This window comes from Manis pentadactyla, chromosome Y (assembly GCF_030020395.1).
Source record: "Manis pentadactyla isolate mManPen7 chromosome Y, mManPen7.hap1, whole genome shotgun sequence".
In the NCBI taxonomy this organism is placed as follows: domain Eukaryota; kingdom Metazoa; phylum Chordata; class Mammalia; order Pholidota; family Manidae; genus Manis; species Manis pentadactyla.
Genome location: NC_080039.1, coordinates 4,545,771 through 4,564,951, shown reverse-complemented (window position 1 = coordinate 4,564,951; position 19,181 = coordinate 4,545,771). Strand labels below are relative to the sequence as shown.

The following is a 19,181-nucleotide window of genomic DNA, read 5'->3' as shown; positions in this document are numbered from 1 at the left end:
GTTCTTTGATCCATGTGGAGTTAATTATTGTACAGGACATGAAGTGCAGGTTGAAGATCATTTTTTTTTCTTTTGCATATTGATGTCAATTATTCTAGCACATTTGATGAAACTACTATCATCTCTTATTGAACTGCTCTTGCACCTTTGTTAAAAATAAATTGACAGTATTTATGTGGGTCTCTTTGTGCTTTCTCTGTTTTAGTCTCTTTTTGCCTGCTTGTCTTTTTCTTCTCTTTGTTCCCTTCTCTCCTATTAGACTCTCTCTCCCTCTCCCAGTTTTCCCTGTTATCTTCCTCATGGTGAACTATGTTGATTAGTATTGATTGAAATTTTATATATACAGCTATAAATATGCAGAATTGTATTTTTCTCTTATTGGTACATTGGTAAAAAAAAATGTCAGAAATGATTAACTTTTTATTATAACCCTTAGTTTTTCTCAGGGAATTTGTGGCCTTAAAGAAAGATGGTGGTCCCTCTTCCCAAACCGTGTTTCAGAACTTTTGCAAAAAGAGTCATTTCCCCAGTGTTACAGTTCCTTTAAAAAAGAAATTAGTTACGGTAATATCAAATTGGTATGCTGAAGGGAGTCAAGAATTCACTCTTTTTTTCTAAAATGCCTATAGTTCATCCCTTAATTATAAGGTTGATTACTGACAGTTCTCCCCTAGGCGGCAGTCATGATTACTACCGGATCCACAGATACAAGAAAAAGTTTTCAAAAAGCAGCTTAATTTTGTAACTTCTCCAAAGCCAGCTTTGATCTATGTTTTTTAACACTTAAACAAATGAAGGAATTAGAATTTTGTATTTAAATAAAAACGAGAGACTTGACAATGAAATCAAGTAATACAAGTGACCAGTCCTGGCTTTGAACCCTAAAAAGCACAGTCATATTTTATTTTGGTTTTCTCAGAATCTAGTTTTTCCAAAAAGTGCCCTGATACATTGAAACATGTCTCTTACCTAGTTTCTTAGAATGTTTGTGGGCAACATGTTTCTTTCATGCTGCTTCAGTTGAAGTTTCCATTGTTTCCATTTGTTTGGAAACACCCTCTTTTGTATTTACTCTTTTTGTTAATGCTATACAATAGTTTGGAAATACTAGTTCAGAATTCTATCAGCATTTCCTAGCATAATTAAGGAATTTAGTTTCTGTGATGCTAGCAGATGGTTATTATTAACTGTGAGAATGAAATGAGATTACATAAACCCCATACCTGAAATCTCCAGCTGCTTGCTTTTGGCACTTTGCCTGAACTGTGATTTCTGCCCCTTCAGGTTAAGAGAGCCTTTCCCCCAACCACAGTCAGTTTATCTGTTTTTTAAGATGTTCTTAATATTAAATCTTACTAGTTCATTAGTTTCAGATTTTTTTTTCTCATCTCCATGAAACTATGGATAGAGCAGGGAACTTGGCAGAGACTGTTGTGGAAAATTTGGGCAGAGATATTAAAGCAATGTAATGTGGGCCAGGCTGCGTCATAACACACCTGAGCCTTATTGCAGACCTTTCTGCCTCCTGCAGCAGTTGCCTCGAGTTAAGAAGCAAACTCGGCTTCTTTTTGGTCCACGCTCAGCTGTTTAATGCATATTTCTCAACCTTGGGCTGATTGGATTAATGTTGCCCTTCCCCTAAAAGGTAGCTCTGCAAGTACCTTCCCCCTCCCACATCTTCTCAAGTCTAACTCTCTATACCTAGGAGCTTTGGCTCTTCCTCTTCTTTTCACAGGGTCGGGACTTGTCCTGGGCAAGCCAGCCCTTTGCTTCTCCTGCTCCTGAGAAATGCCAAGATTCTACAGCGCTGACTCCCAGCTGCCTTCTCATACCTAGACTTTGGGCTGCTTTCCAGATACCTGCATAAGCAAGCCCTTGTCACTGCTACCCATTCCTACCTGCACCCTTTTTCCTCTTTGCCACCCTGTTCCTTTGTCCTTCCCTCCCACCTCCACCCTCTCGTGCACAATGTATAAAAGATGGGAAAAGTACTACGGCCAGAAGTCTCTGAGAGAGGCATCAATGGATGAATATTTAGGCAGCTTAGGGCTGTTTCGGAAGCTGACTGCCAAGGATGCCTCTTGCCTCTTTCGGGCTATTTCGGAGCAGGTAAAAGGAAAACAAATGTGTCTTCCCTATACTGAGTTTTCAGAGTTTGAGACATGGCATGGTACTGTAGCTAGAAGACCTGTAGCCCACCAGAACAAAACTCCCTTATCCCTTCCCTAGTAAAAACATCAGGTCTATAAGCCAATTATTACCTTGCTGTGTGCCTTTACTCGTTAGTCCAAATCTATTGCTTACTTTTGCTATCTTAACTTTTCTAAGTGCCACTTTGGAATGTAATGAAGAATGGGGTTAAACAATATTTTGAAGTGTATCTTGATCCTTTTCAGCAACGTTCCACTTCTTCGAAATTTTATGCCTAAGGAAAAATTTATAGGCTGTTCCCTGACAGAGTAGAAAAGCAGGGGGTGGGGGCATTGACAGAATCATCTCCCCTCATTCTCACTAAAGGAATCACAGATTTTAGTGAGGACTTAATTTCCTAATTTCCTACATATGTTCTGATTAAGGGGTAATGAAGTGTCCAGTTCACAGTCTTAATTTAGAAGCTTCTGTGTCAAATTATTGCTGACAGTGAGCTGGTCTTTCTCTTTTTTTAGTTGTTTTGCAGCCAGGTCCATCATTTGGAAATCAGGAAGGCTTGTGTTTCATATATGAGAGAAAATCCACAACCTTTTGAGTCTGTAAGTAGAAATACATACCCAAGGGAGAGTTGTGGATAGAGTATATAGCAGGTGGGAAATGAATTTTGAGCTTCTATGTATGAAAATTGTATCATTCTCTCAGTAGCAAATATTTAATTTCCAGCTGGCTTCCTTCCCCCTGGCTAGCCATGCTTCTGGACCTCCTTCTGTAATTAGATTGTTTTGTACTCCAGTTAAAAATTGAGAAGAAACAGTTAATCTGTATACTTCCAACTACTTCTCCCCCACACACCAAAAATTCCCCAAAAGTTAACATTTTGACTGCTGTTTTTTATTATCCATACCACTGTTTTCTTGCACAATTAATCATAGTTCACAGAGGTTTGGCTATGTAAGTGTATATTTAAAAATATGTACAAATACAAACCTCCTGTGCAGTAATTCTGTGCACAATGCCCTTCGGCCAGCCAACTTAATCTTATAAAACTTAATTGTAAGGAAACTAAATTAGGAAACCTATTATCATGTGACGAATTGGTAATTGAAGCACTGTCACTAATGATTGACTTTTAAAACAACTTAGAAGACCTCTTTGTGTATGTTGAAGCGTTTGAATTCTTGGAACAAAATAAGGTTTTATCAAGGTGTTTTTTGAATTGTGTCTTTTGTGTGGTTGTTGGGTGTTGTGTTTTTTTTTTTTTTTTACTGTGTTTAGCTTTTCCAGTACTATTTGTTTTCTTCCGACTATATTTTGGGTATTTGCCTGCTGTTCGAGGTTTACTCTTAATTTTCTCAACAGGTTTTGGTGAATTTTAACACTACATAAAGGCTTTTTTACTTTAAAGCTTATTACCTTGAAATTAATTACAATCTTCACCCCACCTGGGGAAGGATTATTCCTGAAATTACTTGAAGTGCAAGACGATGGTGTAAAGCAGTGTATCTCAAGTACTCTTGTGCCTACAAATCACCTGGGGATTTTGTTAAAATACAGATTCTGATTCAGTAGGTCTGAGCAGGGCCCATAATTTCTGCATAGTTAAACTCCCAAGTGATGTTTGCTGTTGTTTGTGCATGGCATTTTGAGTAACAGAGATGTGTGTAAAATTTTAAAACTATGAGGATGAATCTCCAAATAATTATGCCAAGTGCAAGAAGCCAGAACCACCCTCCCACCAAAGTACATATCATACAATTTCCTTTATATAAAACTCTAGAAAATGCAAACCAGTCTATTGTGACAGAAAGCAGATCAGTGATTGCTTGTGGGTCGGTGGGGCTAAAGAGGGGCACAAGGAAACTTGATATTCACTATCAAGATAATCATGGTGGTTTGACATGACATGACTGCGTACATATGTCAAAACTTAACTGCATGTAAATATTTGCAGTTCATATGTCAGTTGTACTTCAAAAAGTTGTTAAAAGGGTTTGAGGAAAAATTAAAATTTGATTTCACATCTTGTGATATATTTTCATGGAACTAGTCATATATAGTCCTTGAATTTTTATTTTTATTTAGGTACTTTACATACAGTAAAATTGGCCATTTTAAGTTGAGTGTTACTAGTTTTGGCAATAATATGCAGTCATATAACTGCCACTGTAATCAAGATACTGAACAATTCCATCACCCCAGAAAGTTGCCTTGTGCCCTGGGCTTTTTTGAAATAAATTTCCTTTAAGATTCCTCAGTTTAACTTGGTAAATGCATGTCTCCTGTCAAGTATGAAATTATTCTAATTATTTGGCTTGCTTGATTCATGAAAATTGTCAGGTTACTTAAATAGGAATTTCAAAACTAAAAGGCATACTATTGGATGAAATGCACAGGTAGGTGAATAAGCCAGGATCAGTTCCGAAGATAATTGTATAGTCCATCTTTTCTCCTCTCAAAACTTTGTGTATGTGCAAATCTTCTTGAGATGCTGTGCAAAGTCGTAATTTAATACTGAGATTGTTGATTTGAACAAAAATCCACTGGGGGATAATATTGCAGAATACGATCAGATTTCGGTAATAAAATGTAATTGGTTAAGTCAAGATTTTTTTTATTTTTGAAGTACGTAGAGGGATCTTTTGAGAAATACCTGGAACAGTTGGGAGATCCCAAGGTAAGATCAAATATGGGGGTTTACACTTTTCAGAGTATTTGGAATAGTAACCTAAGTATTCATTCAGCTGTGTCACTTTAGCTAGACTCAACCTGTTTTCTTAAGTAGCTAGCTGATTTGAATCAAATAGTTCTTGCAAAAGTTTGGAGACTGGCTACAGACCTATTGTTTTGTGTCGAATAATGAGAATTCTGTGTTAAGAATTTTATCATCCATAGACTAGTAAAAGAGTACACACTGGGAACAGGACAAGCCTAAGCCTTTTCACTCTAATCGGGGAGGGGGAATGGTAATGAATGTTACTAGGAGGTTGTTACTTAGAACTCTTCTGATGTGTAGTTATCTTTTTTTGTGTGGGAGTAAGATCCACAAACACATTTATTTAAAAATAATTTATGTGATTAGTTCCATAGTTGTGGACTTAAAACACTTGTACTAAATACCCTGCTGACTTCATATTCGTACACTAATTCCATTTTTATTGTGCCTTTTAAATCTTCCATATTAATTGTCCTTGTTAATACCTAACTAAGGTTGTCTTTAGGTCTATTTTTTTCAGACTAAGTTTATGTTAATGATTAACTATCACAATATCCTAAGCCTCAAAGCAAGTTATAGAAGTTCTTCGTCTAAAGTAGTGTGCTAAGTATCTAGAAAAACAATTGTTAAACTTGGAAAAACTACCTCCTAGCAGCAGAACATTTTTAAAACTTTATGCACTATTTATGTTTAGGAAAGTGCTGGCCAGCTGGAAATAAGGGCTCTTTCTCTAATTTATAAGTAAGTTGAACCTCCTTTTTTCAAAAAGAGAAAGTGTGTGTATGTGTGTGTAAGATTTTTATTAAAGTCCCCTTAGTATTGGGAAAATTTGAGATTTGATGTATCGATATATAGAATGAAGAGACCTAAGGAAAGTCAGTTGGTACAATTTTGGGGTGGAGAACCTCTAGCATTGTGTACATTTGAATGGAAGAATAAAGGACTTTAAGAACTGCTGGTATTATTCCTGTCGAAAATCAGAATATTTATCTTAGAATTTTTATGTGTTTAACTTTGTGCCTCTTTTGCTTGCATCCTCAATGGAACAGTATCACTTCTAAAATAAATTGGTTCTTAAGGACAAAAATATTAGATATTACAATGATGGTTTGTGGTTCTTCAAAGAATTACAATACGTAAGTGTACAGTGTATCTGGTATTAAAATTTCGTAGGGAAATTAAGAAAAGCCTAAAAAGGCTTTTTAGGGAGGTGATAATGGGAAATTTGAGAAACACTGCCCTACTGCTTTTGCAAGTTCTATTTTGGTCTTTAGAACTGTAAAAGCATTTTTGAAAGCTGTGCGATTTTGAAAAATAGCTACATAATGTAGGTTAGAGGTGTGGAAATCTTGTTCATTTGAGAAGTTTAATCTGTTTTGACTCCTTAAAAATTTTTAAGATGATGAGATGGCATAAACTTTGGTAGGGTTAGAACCCTCTTCTGGGGAGTTGTTCAAGTTAGTATTTTGCAATCTTCTCCTTTCTTAGTTAAGTCCAGCAATAAGTAGTATTGAAGAGGCATTGGGCAGGCTGATGTCAGTTGTTGGCTTTTAACTCACTGGCTCCCGGCTTGTAAATTGGCTTGCTTCTGTTTTTGTGTGACCCTCAGGCTAAGAATGCTTTAAAAATTTCTTTAAATGGTTAAGAAATCAGAAGACTATTTCATGGCATGTTAAAATTTCATGAAATTCAAATTTCAGTCTGCATAAAAATAGTTTTATTGGGACACAGTTATCTGCGTTTGTGCATTGTCTCTGTCTGCTTTCAGAGCTACAATGTCAAAGTTAAACCATATGGCATGCAAAAACTGAAATGCGTAGTGTCTGGTGTTTACCAAGAAAAAATTTGTCGACCCCTACCTTAAATAAATGGGAGCCCCGAAAACTCGAAAACCTACATACACTTGTTAATCTTCTTTGCTCTTTCTCCCATGTTAAGATACATATATTAAGCAATCCACTGGACTTGACCTACCTCAATTTAGCATTCTTTAGTCTTTTAAACATTTGGATTATTTTATATAAATGAAATATGCAGTTTAAAAGCACAAATACTTGTTCTTACAAGTTTCTCATTTATATACTAAGTTACCTGTTCTCGCCCACCATTGTTTTCTATTCATGTAGACGGGATTTCATTCTTTATCGCTATCCCAGAAAGCCTCCAATTTATGTCACAGATAACGGCTATGAAGACAAGGTAAGAAGATGAGTGAGTGTTTACTAAAATAAACTGAATGATACTGCTGGCTTACCAGGGCATAGGAAATCCTTTTTTTTTTTTACCTAATTAATGGAAAAAATAAGCATAGTCTAAATGAGAATTTTCTCTGCTACCAGCCTTTTCCTCTCCAGTCAGTCCTCCAACCTTAGTATACCATGCTTCCAGATAGTTTTCCTTTGTATCTCAAATGTCAATTCTCTTGAAACTTTCCCAGCTCCCCTGGAGTTATTTCCTCCCTTTGATTTCCTCTAACATGACCTGAAGTAATTATAATATTTATCACATTGTATTGTTTTCATTTCTACGTTCTCATTAGTCTGAAGAGTGTGCTACTACTGACCAGTAGGTTGCTTGGAAAATAGTAGGTTGTTTTGTTGGCTGAGAACTCTCAACAGGTAAACAAATTGCTCTTCAGCATACAATTTTTATTTCAAGAAGATTTTAAGAAAAGCCTTTTATCCAGATTATTTGATTAGTAAATATAGACTGCACAGTATTTGAGTTTTGTAAGTTGTTTCGTTCCATGGAGCAAAATTCAGGCAACATTTTTATTATGGTGAGAGAAGACTAGACACTGAGAGAACTGTTAAGATGTTTAAGTAACCTAGATAAAAGATGTGAACTACACAAATGGCATTAGGAATAGGGGAAGACCAAGTGGGCTGCAAGAGATAATTTGGAAAATAAGTATAAATTGGGGCGCATTGTTTTACTAATGGTACTTCCATCTGTTTTACTCAGCAAACATTAATCCAATGTAGTGTACCATACACTTTACTGGGCTTTGGGGATACCAAAGTAAATACAACAAAATCCTTGCCAGGGGTCTTAAGGGGTTATCAAGACAGACATGTAATAGTTAACTACAGCAAAGTAATATGTTTTATAAAGAAGTATGTACAAAGAGCATAGGAAAAAAAGCCCTTCACTCTGCTTGAGTTTAGAAAGTTTCATGGTGGTAGTGACATTTATGGGGAATACCAAAAAATGAATCCAACAAGTATGAAGGCAATCTATTTAGAGGAAACATATGCAAAGGAATGGAAGCAAGAGATCCTTTGGGACTCAAATAATTGGGTGGGGAGAGGTCAATGCTGAAAAGACAGGCTAGAGTTACATGAGGGGTGTTAGAGAAGAATTTGGCTTTTTATTGTACAGAATAGTCAATTGAAGTTTTCTTCTACTATTTTATTATTGAGCTTTTAAAACATACAGAAAACCTAAAAGTATTTTACAGTGAGCATCCATATACTCACCACCTAGTCTGCTGTCAGTATTTGGTTTCCTTGTTTATCATATATCTATCCCATCTCTGTTTACCAGTCCATCTTAATTTTTGGTGTCTGAAATGTACTTTGAAATACATCAGTACAGGTGCCCCTGAACAGTTTTTAAACAAAGGTGTGACATAGTCTGAATTGTTTGAAGAAGAGGAGTGTTATCTTTTTTTATTTTAGCAATTTTACACAGCATTGCCTGAGGAGATTTAGACATTTAGATCTTTATTAGGACGCTTTAGACCTGCAATTCATTTTTTCCCTGGACATTTTATTCTGAAAGTTTTCATATAGAGAAAAGTTTTGAAAGAGTTGAGTAGTGAATATCCATATACCCAGCCCTTAGTCCCTACAGTTACACAGCTCCATTTTCAAATGAGTCCTATACATCTTAGAGATATTACTGAACTAATTAAGGGGAAAGCATCATACATTGGGAGCCATGATACTACAAAAATGCAAGGTCTTTTGAGTATGCAGCCATGAGAATAGCATGTATAAATCTCATCCTTGAGCTGATGAGACTCTTATTAGCTTATAGAGAGAGAGCTAATACTTACCAGCATTTGTGTATTTACATGCAAAGGATTGTGTATATATGTCTAATTTGGGAGTGTTTAAGTGTGTTTGTTCATACTGAAACTTAAGAATGGAAAAGCCAGGTGGCAGCAGAGTATTTTTGTTAGGTGACACCTTGATTTGCCTTAAACTTGTACTGTATTTCATTTTAGGCTCTTAAGATTTGTGTTTGAATTGTTTGGGTTTTCAAAAATGACTATCACAGACAGTGAGCATTATCAGTGAGCCTTCCATAAAATATATTCTAGAGCAAATTCTCAAATAAATGCCTAATGGTCACCTTGGTTCCTTTCATCGTCTATATTGACTTAAGTCTGTATTTCACATAGTTATCCAGTATCAGAGAAAATGCTACTGGAAACTAGCCATCTTCACTCAGCCTATTCGTCTATCTAGAAAGAATAGAAATAAATTAATATATTAAAAACGAAATAAAACTTAAACCTGGGCATGTAGAGTAAGAAATCAAATACCCGTTCATGCTCTTAAATCTCATGCTTTAAACTAGTTTGGGTGGGTATCCCTCTGTATCGTTCTCTTTGCATTTATTTTCTAAATGTAGATGGGCTCAACTTAACATTCTGTTACTTGTTCTTTTCAAATATCTATCCTCATCAATAATGCAGATCTACTTCATTTTTTCACTACTTTATTGCCATTACATCCCACCCGCCTACCCCCAACAGACAGACCACCCACAAGTTTATATGAACGAATTATTTTATGTTGGGATACCACCAAGAACATGAAAGCCATCATGCCTAGTTTTGCCTCTTCTGTCAAAATTGAACTCATTGCTACTTGAATAGAGAAATTGTACAGTCATCTTTCTTCTTTCCTGCTTGTTCATCAGTTTTGGAACTGGCAACGTTTTTATTATGTTTTATTAGTTTATTATGTTTAGTTTTATTGTAACTACTCCTTAACAACTACCGTCAGTTATTAACCTTTCTTAGTTTGAGTTCCCAGTTCTAGTCCAAAATACAGAGGCTTCTCTGCTCAAATTTGCTTACTGTTCCTTGTGGATTAAAAAACTCCTCTTAAATGTAAATACCCCTGGGGGTGGGTAAAACTTAAAAAGTTAAACTTTTCTGTGAGTAACTTTAGCGTGACACTTGCCCTCAGTTCTCTGAATTGGATTATACTGTTGGGATTAAAGTTGTGATCTCAAACAAAAGGCTAGGGAAGAATAAAAAATCTAGAATCAGAGAATTTGATTATTGGGAGAAGTTTGCCCAGGGTAGTGTAAGAAGGTAGAAAAAAAGTAAAAAAGAAAAATAATAAAAGAGTAAAAAATTAAAAAGATTAATTTTCTGCCAAGGAACTTTGGTGGCAACATCTTCCCATAGAATCACCTTTGGTACTTCAGGTTGCTGATAACCAGAGATATCTTCAAATTAGGCTAAATCACTAAGGATTACATCTCTTACACAAGACACAGGGTTTTGAGCAAAAATTCAAAAAGGTTTTGGAGCAGTTTATAAACATATTTCCTCACATGGAACTAGGGAGCATTTTTACTGAAATAATTTGGTTAGGGAACATGGCCTTTGAATTGGTGTTTGGAAAAACTAGAAGACAAAGGAATCAACTAAGAAATTAACTCATTCTTTAGCCATCTCAGTGCCTTAATTCATTAAGGAAGTCTCTTTAGTAGTATTGATAGCTTGGTGTATTGCTATTTGATACAGTGGAAAACATATTTAATAAAACTGAAGTCCATTCCCAATCCCCCATACTGTGGGTTTGGGGTATTTGAGTATTTGACCTAATTTTTCCAGTCATTTTTAGAAGTTAAGCTAAGTCTTTTAACTTCTGGTAGGCTTTCTGTTTTATTTACCCAATTTGTAGAAGTTCCCATGTTTTGCAAATCTGTACATCAATACTTGTTTCTTGTATTTACAAGAATGTGATCGAGGCTTACAGTGAAGTCTGAGCAGGGGTTTTAATTTTAACCTCGGCATTTAAAAGTCACTGTCAGGAAAATCTCTGAGGTATAGCTTGCATTTATCTATATGTAAATTTCAAAAATCACTTTTCTTCAGCTTTATTGAGATACAATTGGCACATTATGCAAGATGAAATAAGAGACAAACACTGTATGATATCACTCATATGTATAATTTAGAAATCATTGTTTTTAAAAAGACATCAGTTTCTGATTAGCAACTTAATTTCAAGTAGTTATGGTTGTAAGATGTGTAACATTCACTTAATTGTTGTGTGTGTGGTTTTTTTCTTCAGATTCTACTCTGCTCTTCAAGTAATGGGCATTATGATTCAGTATACTCAAAACAGTTTCAGTCAAGTGCTGCTGTTTGCCAAGGTACTTGAAGACTTTATAAATGTTTTGGTGTGATTTCAGGTGATTTGTTGGCCATCTTTAAATTGAAGGACCCACCATGAATAGCTCTTTTAAAACCCTGTTGATACCTATTGAATTTGTATACTGGTTAATAGCTGTTTACATTGTTATAAAACCACCTTATTTTGATAATTTGCATTTTGGTCATTTCTTCCTTTAGCTGTATTGTATGAAATTCTCTATAAAGATGTGTTTGTTTTGGATGAAGAAGAGTTGAAGACTGCAGTTCAATTGTTTCGAAGTAGTTCCAAAAAGAACAGAAACAATGTGACTGGCAGTGAGGATGACCTTATTGACTACAGGAGTTCAACTCAGGATAGGTAATAAGGGGAAAGGGGAAGTCAATCACAAGATCGTTGATGTTCATGTTTCTATGCATCATCATTTGAAAGTGGAAGGGACCTGGAAGCTTATGCCTTAGACAACACATATGAATGTAGGTATATGTGTGTTTATAAGGATATACATTTTTTTTAATGGGGAAAGAGAAGTTTTACCAAAAAGATAGCCTGTACTGTGAGTTGCTCAGGCTTTGGGGTGTTCGGTGCAAGTTGGAATCTATTTTTTTTTTTTTTGCTAGAAGAGACTTTAGAACTATCAAATCCCATGATTCTCAAACTTCAGTTGTATACAAATTGTTTAGGGTGCTTGTTAGAAAGGCAGATTCTGGGGCCTACCTTCACAAAATTTGATGTCAGAGTGAAGTTAAGAATCTGCTTCTTTAACAAGTACACCCAAGTATTCAGATGTAGGTAAACTGTGGACCACATATTGACAAAAAACTGATTCAGAACCAGCCCCATCGTTCTTTAGAAGGTAACTGAGGTTCAGAGTGGTTACTTGACACACGTCCATCTAGTAAAGAATCTCTCAGGCTAACACAAGTTTTAGAAGCTTTTGAGTATCTGCTTTTGGTACCCCTAAGGATGTAGATTGTGGCAGCTATTAAACAGATTTAGTCAAAAACTTACATTTAAAATTGTAGTTTTCTATTCTTGATTCCTAGTTCTGTCTGGAAATTCAGATAGGTTTGGCTCCAGTAAGGTATCACATTGTCTTTTTGTCATACAGTTGTATTTCTAGGATGTTTAATGCTTGCAATTATTTTCTTTTTTTGGTAGAAGAGGGTTTTCTTGGGTGTTTTTTTTTTTAAAGCTTATATGGGAATGCAGGAGGTAGCTGCCATATATCAGGGTAAAAGTTTCTTTTCACTGATTTTGTCTTAAGGGCTTCAGGCTTACAGAAACTACAGTAGTAGGAAGTCAAGGTATATTAGTTATCTATTGCGTAGCAATATTACCACAAACTCAGCAGCTTAGAATAACACACTTATCTCTCAATTTATGTGGGTTAGGAGTCTGGGTATAGCTTATCTGGGTTTTCTGCTTAGGGTCTCACTCTAGTATGCAATGAGGATGTTAGTATTGAGTTCTTACCTGGAGTTTTGACTGGGGAAGGATCCACTTCCCTACTCACATGGTTCTTGGCAGCATTCCGTTCCTTTCAGCTGTAGGACTAAGATTTTTTTTCTGGCTGTCAGCTAGAGGTAACCCTCAGCTCTTTACTACATGGGGCTGGAGAACATGGCTACTTGTTTTCTTAGAGTCATAGAGCTACCAGCAACATAGTCATTACATTCTTATGTTAATGTAATGATACACATCCTATTGGTTAGAAGCAAACTTAGGAAGAGGGGAATCACAGAAGGGCATGATTATAGGGGCCATCTTTAGAGTGTTTCCCCACAGGGGGTATGAAATATAGGAGGTAATCTGCTGAGTATACTTTCAGAAAGGAAGCATAAAGGTAAATGTTGGGGTGAAAAAGTATTTGCCTCATTTTTAGAACTGAGCTACTTTAACCGCTAGGTGGTGCTACAGATGTCAGGCTTAAGACTTCTTAGCTTCTGCATTTATATAAAGCTCTTTGTTCTAAATCTTTTTAATTAGGACTGAAGAGTTAGGTGCCTGCTGCGATGCTGAAAATATGCCAGAGGAGTACAGTGAAGGAACAGATGAAGCAAAGGTTTGAGATTTTCTAGGGCAAAGAAATTTCATATTCTTGGCATATGGCATCATAACTTAAACTAGTTAAGGTCAAATAAGTCCATCCTAGTTAAATGGGGTGGTGGAAGAGTTGATGTTTTCCTTTGTGGAAGTCTTAATCTGAAAATGTAAAATACATGCTTAATTGTTCTCTCTATTTCTATTCTTCAGGAGTTGTAGATTTTTTTTCAAAGTAAACCAAACCCTTGATAAATTTCAGCTCTTTTCATGTTACATTACAAACCCAATAGATAATTAGTTTGTAATCAGTCTTCTGATGCTAAGGTTTCTTTTTGTCATTAAAAATATAATAACCCTGTTCTGCAAAGAAAATAGTTGATAACCATGGTTGAAGAAACAGGAAAAATGTTACCATCTGTATAGGCATAAAATCAAGCAAACCTTCCATTTGAAGCTAGCTATGTAGGACATTATTACAGTAATCACTGTGCATGCTTCAAGTGCTGATAATTTGCAGAAAGAATTGAACATAGTGAAATTCTCAGAAGTAGAAGAGTAGAAGAAGGTAATTCCTTTGGAAATCATAACAAATTTTGATGAAAGCAAACTTTTCAGATTTTTTCCCAGCGATTTTAGGGTATAGAAACACTTGCACCTCTGTGTGCATATCAAGATGAGACTCGTTGAATATTTGTGACTGAATCTTTAATGCTGGTCTGTATTGCATTGATTTATATATGTCATGTCTTGAGCTGTTGGCTGCTTTAGACAAAATTTCCCTTCTGCAGTCTTTTTAGATCATTTGCATAACTGCTTCTTTAGTCTCCTCACCTTTCAGATGCAATAAATAAAATTTATTTTCGCATACATTTATTCTTTTAATAAAGAAGGAAAGGAAGCCATATGTACAAATTTTTTTAAAAAAAAGAAAAGGAAGGAAAAGAACCTAATTCTTCCTTCTTCATAGAAGGAAGACTTAAGCTAAGGATGGGGAGTTTGTAGCATGATAATTTTTATTTTAGTCTCTAGGAAACCAGTCAAAGATGCCCTTCCCCTACAAGGTGCTCAAAGCCCTGGATCCAGAAATCTATCATAATGTAGAATTTGATGTTTGGTTGGACAGCATAAAAGGTAATGACATGTCAACAGAATACTTTTGAATCCTGACAGATCCAGGAGAATAATTTCGCAGATTGTTTCTAACAAGAGATGTTATTAGATGTCAATGTACTGTTATGTTAAAAAAAACCAGCCTGGGACTTTTTAGCTTAATACATGGTTTAAATCTAAAGAGGAAACAAATAAACTTAGAAGTGAGGATGGATCTTAGAATCTGATGTTTATCTGGGACATCAACTTTGCAAAGACTGTGTGGTGATAGTTTGTAGGTAGCTAGGACTACCAGACACTTAAAACTGGAAATAAGCTTATTTAAATTGTTAAGACTTCCCTCATTAATAATACATCAGATGTCTGCAAACCATGGCCTGTGGACCGAATCTGACCTGCCACCTGTTTTTATGTGTTCCATGAGATAAGAATGGTCTCTATATTTTTAAGTGGCAGAAAAACTTGAAAGAACAGTGTATTGTGACACATGAAAATTAAATGAAATTTAGATTTCAGTATCCAAATTTCAGTGACAGCGTTGAGTAGCTGGAACAGTCTTTGTGGCCCACAGAGGTTAAAACATTTACTATGTGGCTTTTTACAGAGAAAGGTTGCCAACCCTTAAAATAGGTCATTGTTTTCTCCTTTTTAGGTAACTAAGTTGATCAAAGTAAGCCTTAAGTTCTGCCTTCAAGGTAGCCCTTAATGTTTAATATTCAACAACTTGAACTTTGCTGAACCTAGCTATTGTTAACAATCTAGAATGAGGTTATGACCTCATGGAACACAAAGTGTTGTTAACAATAAGAGACTACTTGAGGAAGCTGTGTAGTGATACTTTTTTTTACCTTTATTTTTTAATTGAGGTGTGTTACTTTTAAATGGTACCTTCTTGGTGTTTGACCAATTCTAAGATTACAACCTCCAGTTTTCACCTATTTGTGTTTTGTAGAACAAAAATATTCTGGCAGGTCTCCTTAAATTGATTTAGAGAAAAACCCATGAAGAGGAATAGTATGACTCATTAAAACTTTTTTAAAAGAAACTTAGCTTATAGTGGTAGCATTATCAAAGACCCTGATAAAATTTACAAAATCAAATGATGTAGAGCACTTGAGCTTGAATCTTCATTTTCTCTTAATAGAACTTCAAAAACTGAATTACATGGAGTATGCTGGGAGACTGTACTTTTTGGGAGACAAGTGTCAGGTTAGTTCTTTCTTTAAAGAATTAGTAATATGTTTTTCCAAATAATCTGTGGCTTTAGTTATTAATATAAAGTTTAGAAAACTAATTTACAAAGTGCTAGAAAAATGTGCCTTCTAATGTTTGTGTTAAATTTTAATTACACATGTTTGTGATTACATATAAGGCTCTTTCAGCATGTGCTGCCTCCATTGAACCAGACTGCCAGTGTTGATTATCAACTGGTTTAATAAGTACACGTCTGAACTCCATTTGGGAGAACTGATCTTTTTATTTGGCAGAAGCCAGATAATGTCTACCAACCTGAGACTAGATATATTCTTACTGTCTCTTCCCATTTCAGGTTCACTTGGATTCAGGTGGAAGATACTATAATGCTTATATTCAGGAAGTTGGAAATGAGAACAGTTCAGTAACAGTCTTCATTGAAGAACTGGCAGAAAAGTGAGAATATAAAAAGTTGTTGAATTACCAAAATCTTTGGCTCTTGATGCTTTTTTGTTGAGAATTCCCAGCATGCTAGTAAAAGAACCCAAGTTATATCTGGTAGAAGCTTAAGATAACTTACTTCAAATTGTAAAAGCATATCCTGAAGTGTATGATGTTTCAGTATACGTACTTGTATAAAAGTTTCCAAATCCTAGGCATTAGCAAACTTATTAGGAATATTAATACAACAGAATTCTGGTATAAACCTGTTCAGATGAATTAGAAAGCTGCTTTGCTAACTGAGCCTCTGCCAGTTGAGAACATTAAATTAGTTTATGCTGTCCTAACAACCAAAGAAATCTCAGGCTTAAACCAATAATGTTCATTTCTTGTTTAGCATGGTTACAGTCTGTCAGCAAAGAGGACCCAGTCCAGTAAAGTCTCTATCTAGGCCTATGTTTCCATGATCACAGTTAGGGAATGAGACCATGACAAATCATTTGAATGTTCTTCAGGTATCTGCTCACATTTTATAGGCTAAAGTGGGTTACACAGATGAGCCTGAAGTCAGTGGGGGTGGGAAAATATAATCATCTTCCAAGGAGAGGGAACAAGTATTTGTAAACTTTATATCACAATCTCTCCTCTGGAACAGGATACATGCTATAAATAGCTATGAAATTGTACAAACTATTGTTAGATTTTCTAGTCTGAATAGAAAACCTTAACGGATAGCTAGTGTCAATGGTTTAAGAGGAATACACTTGAAAATGAAGCAGGAGGGGTTGGGGTATGTGTAACTACTGAGAATCGAGTCTTGTTGCAATGGCTTCATGGTGACATCTTTAAAATTTTAAGGCATGTTGTTCCACTGGCTAACTTAAAACCAGTTACCCAAGTGTCACCTGTTCCTGTCTGGAATCCTGTGCTTGTTCAGAAAGGAAGAAGTTACCAGAAAACTTCGGGGATCTATGGCCCAGAAATGGGTTTGTATACTGAAGGTTTTATTATTTTCCCCTTCTTGTACTTGTCTATATTGTATTTTTTTTAAGGTATAACATAAGTCTTGTTCTAAGATAGGGTTTCTCAACTTTAGCACTGCTGACATTTTGGGACAGATAATACTTTGTTTTGGGACGTGATCCTATGCATTGTAGGGTGTTTACCTGCATCTCTGGCCTCTGTCCATTGAATACTGGTAGCATCCTCTCCCCCGTTGTGCCAACGAAAAATGCCTCCAGACATTGCCAAATGTGCCCCAAGTAGCAAATTTATCCCTGATTGAAAATCAGGTTCCCAGGGGATTTTGTATAAAGTTAAGCTGATATAGATTTTAGAGACAAAAGATTTCTCAAAAGAATGAGGAAAAACACCTCACAGAAGCAGCCAGGGATATTAATAGGCATAATTTCTTGGATAATAGTAATGTAAGCAATGAGAATGACTTTTTTGAGGACCAAAGTTGCCTATACAAAAGATAGAGTTGAGATGTCTATTGATAGAGATTACCTGCTCATTTTGCTCTTCCAAATACAAAATTTCCCTCCCTGTATTTATTTGGTTTGTTAAAAAAAAATCCGATAGTTTTAGGCATTTGTGAGAGTTGGGAGGAGACACTACATCTTTTGGTTTGGTTATGAAGTTTATTTGCTGCCTCTTGGTTTGCCTGAAAGCTACGTCAGACGTGAACATGAAGCAATGGAAGAAGATGTTCAAGAAAGTTAGAGGAAAGGAGATTCATATGACTATGGCTTACATCGAGGGAGACACTTCGTTCCCGCCAAGACTTCAGCAGAGTACGCATTACGGGCATAACCAGTCACAGGAAGCTGGCAGTACTACGTCTAGTGAATATTCTCATCCTCAACATTCATCTCAGAGACCCAGTTGGATATATGGGATGCCCAGGTAAGGCTTTACTGACTTTAACGATAATGTACATCTCTATTTAAATACTGTAAATCATTCCTGGACAGAATTACTGTAGAATTTAGAAATATCTTAATAGTTTACATTTCTCTTATAATATCTGCCTAAAGGGAGCATAGAGGATAGAAGTTATGTATACTTAAATTCTCATCTAATAGATGTATTGGAAGATAAGTATTCTCAGAGTCTAGGGAAATGTGGAGCAGTTGGAAGAGATGCTAGGTGATAGAATGCTATCAAGGTGAGCGCCGTAAGTGTGGCATTATATTCTTGAATGATGGATAGACCTAATACCAGTGGTGAGGAGAGCAAGGCTGTATTTGGATGATTTTAGAAAGATGTTGTTTATTCTGTTTAACTTGAAGAACTGACTTCTCAAGCACTACTGAATAAAGAATTATATTTTCCCATCCCTCTGTTCTTAGGGATTCATCTTGCTTTATAAATAGGCACGATGTGGAGGGCCCTAAAGTTGGTTTTTACTCTGGCCCAGGTAAAAGGTGCTGCCAGAGCTATGATAACTTCTCCTATAGATCTCGGTAAGTGAATATTCAGTGTTGAAAGAGAAAATGGGTAAGTTTGGCTTCATTGCTAAGTAACAAATATGTGATCGAAATTTTTTTAAAGTTTCAACATTGAAATGTTTTAATTGTTATTTAGAAATTAGAAACAAGTTACTATCATGTTCTGTCATTTTTTTCTCCTTCTCATACTCTGAAATACTTAAGTTCCTTTAGGCGTAGTCAGCGCCAAATGCATTGTGTGAATAAGAAGAGTGAGAATAGCTTTGCTCCCGAGAATGGACAGATGCCCAGGGACTTGGAAGAAACCATTACTGTTTGTGAAGTTGAAGAAGAGAGTGGGACTGCTTATCCAACTATAGCTGTAAGTAGGTCAAAGCTTCACTCAAAAAGCTGTTTACCTTTCCCTTTTCCTTTTTTTTAAAATAAAGGCTATGTGGATAAATTTTAGCTTTTTACACAGACAACCAAATAAAGCCCTTCTGATAAACATGAGTTTTGCATCTTAGAGCTTTTAAAGGTGAAAAACTTATTTTTTAAGCTGTTCTTAGAGATTTGTTGATAGAGGTGGACAAATAATTTGGGCAGTATTTTCTGTTTTCTTGATTATTATTTCTTCATTTTTCTAATGTCCAGTACATTTAATATATTTATAACTCTCTTCTCCTGACT

General features: G+C 35.7%; 1 pseudogene; it reads left to right on the top strand.

The window, feature by feature from the left end:
• Positions 1 to 19,181, top strand: part of LOC130682189 (putative bifunctional UDP-N-acetylglucosamine transferase and deubiquitinase ALG13) — a 105,981-nt pseudogene that overhangs the window by 65,720 nt on the left and 21,080 nt on the right.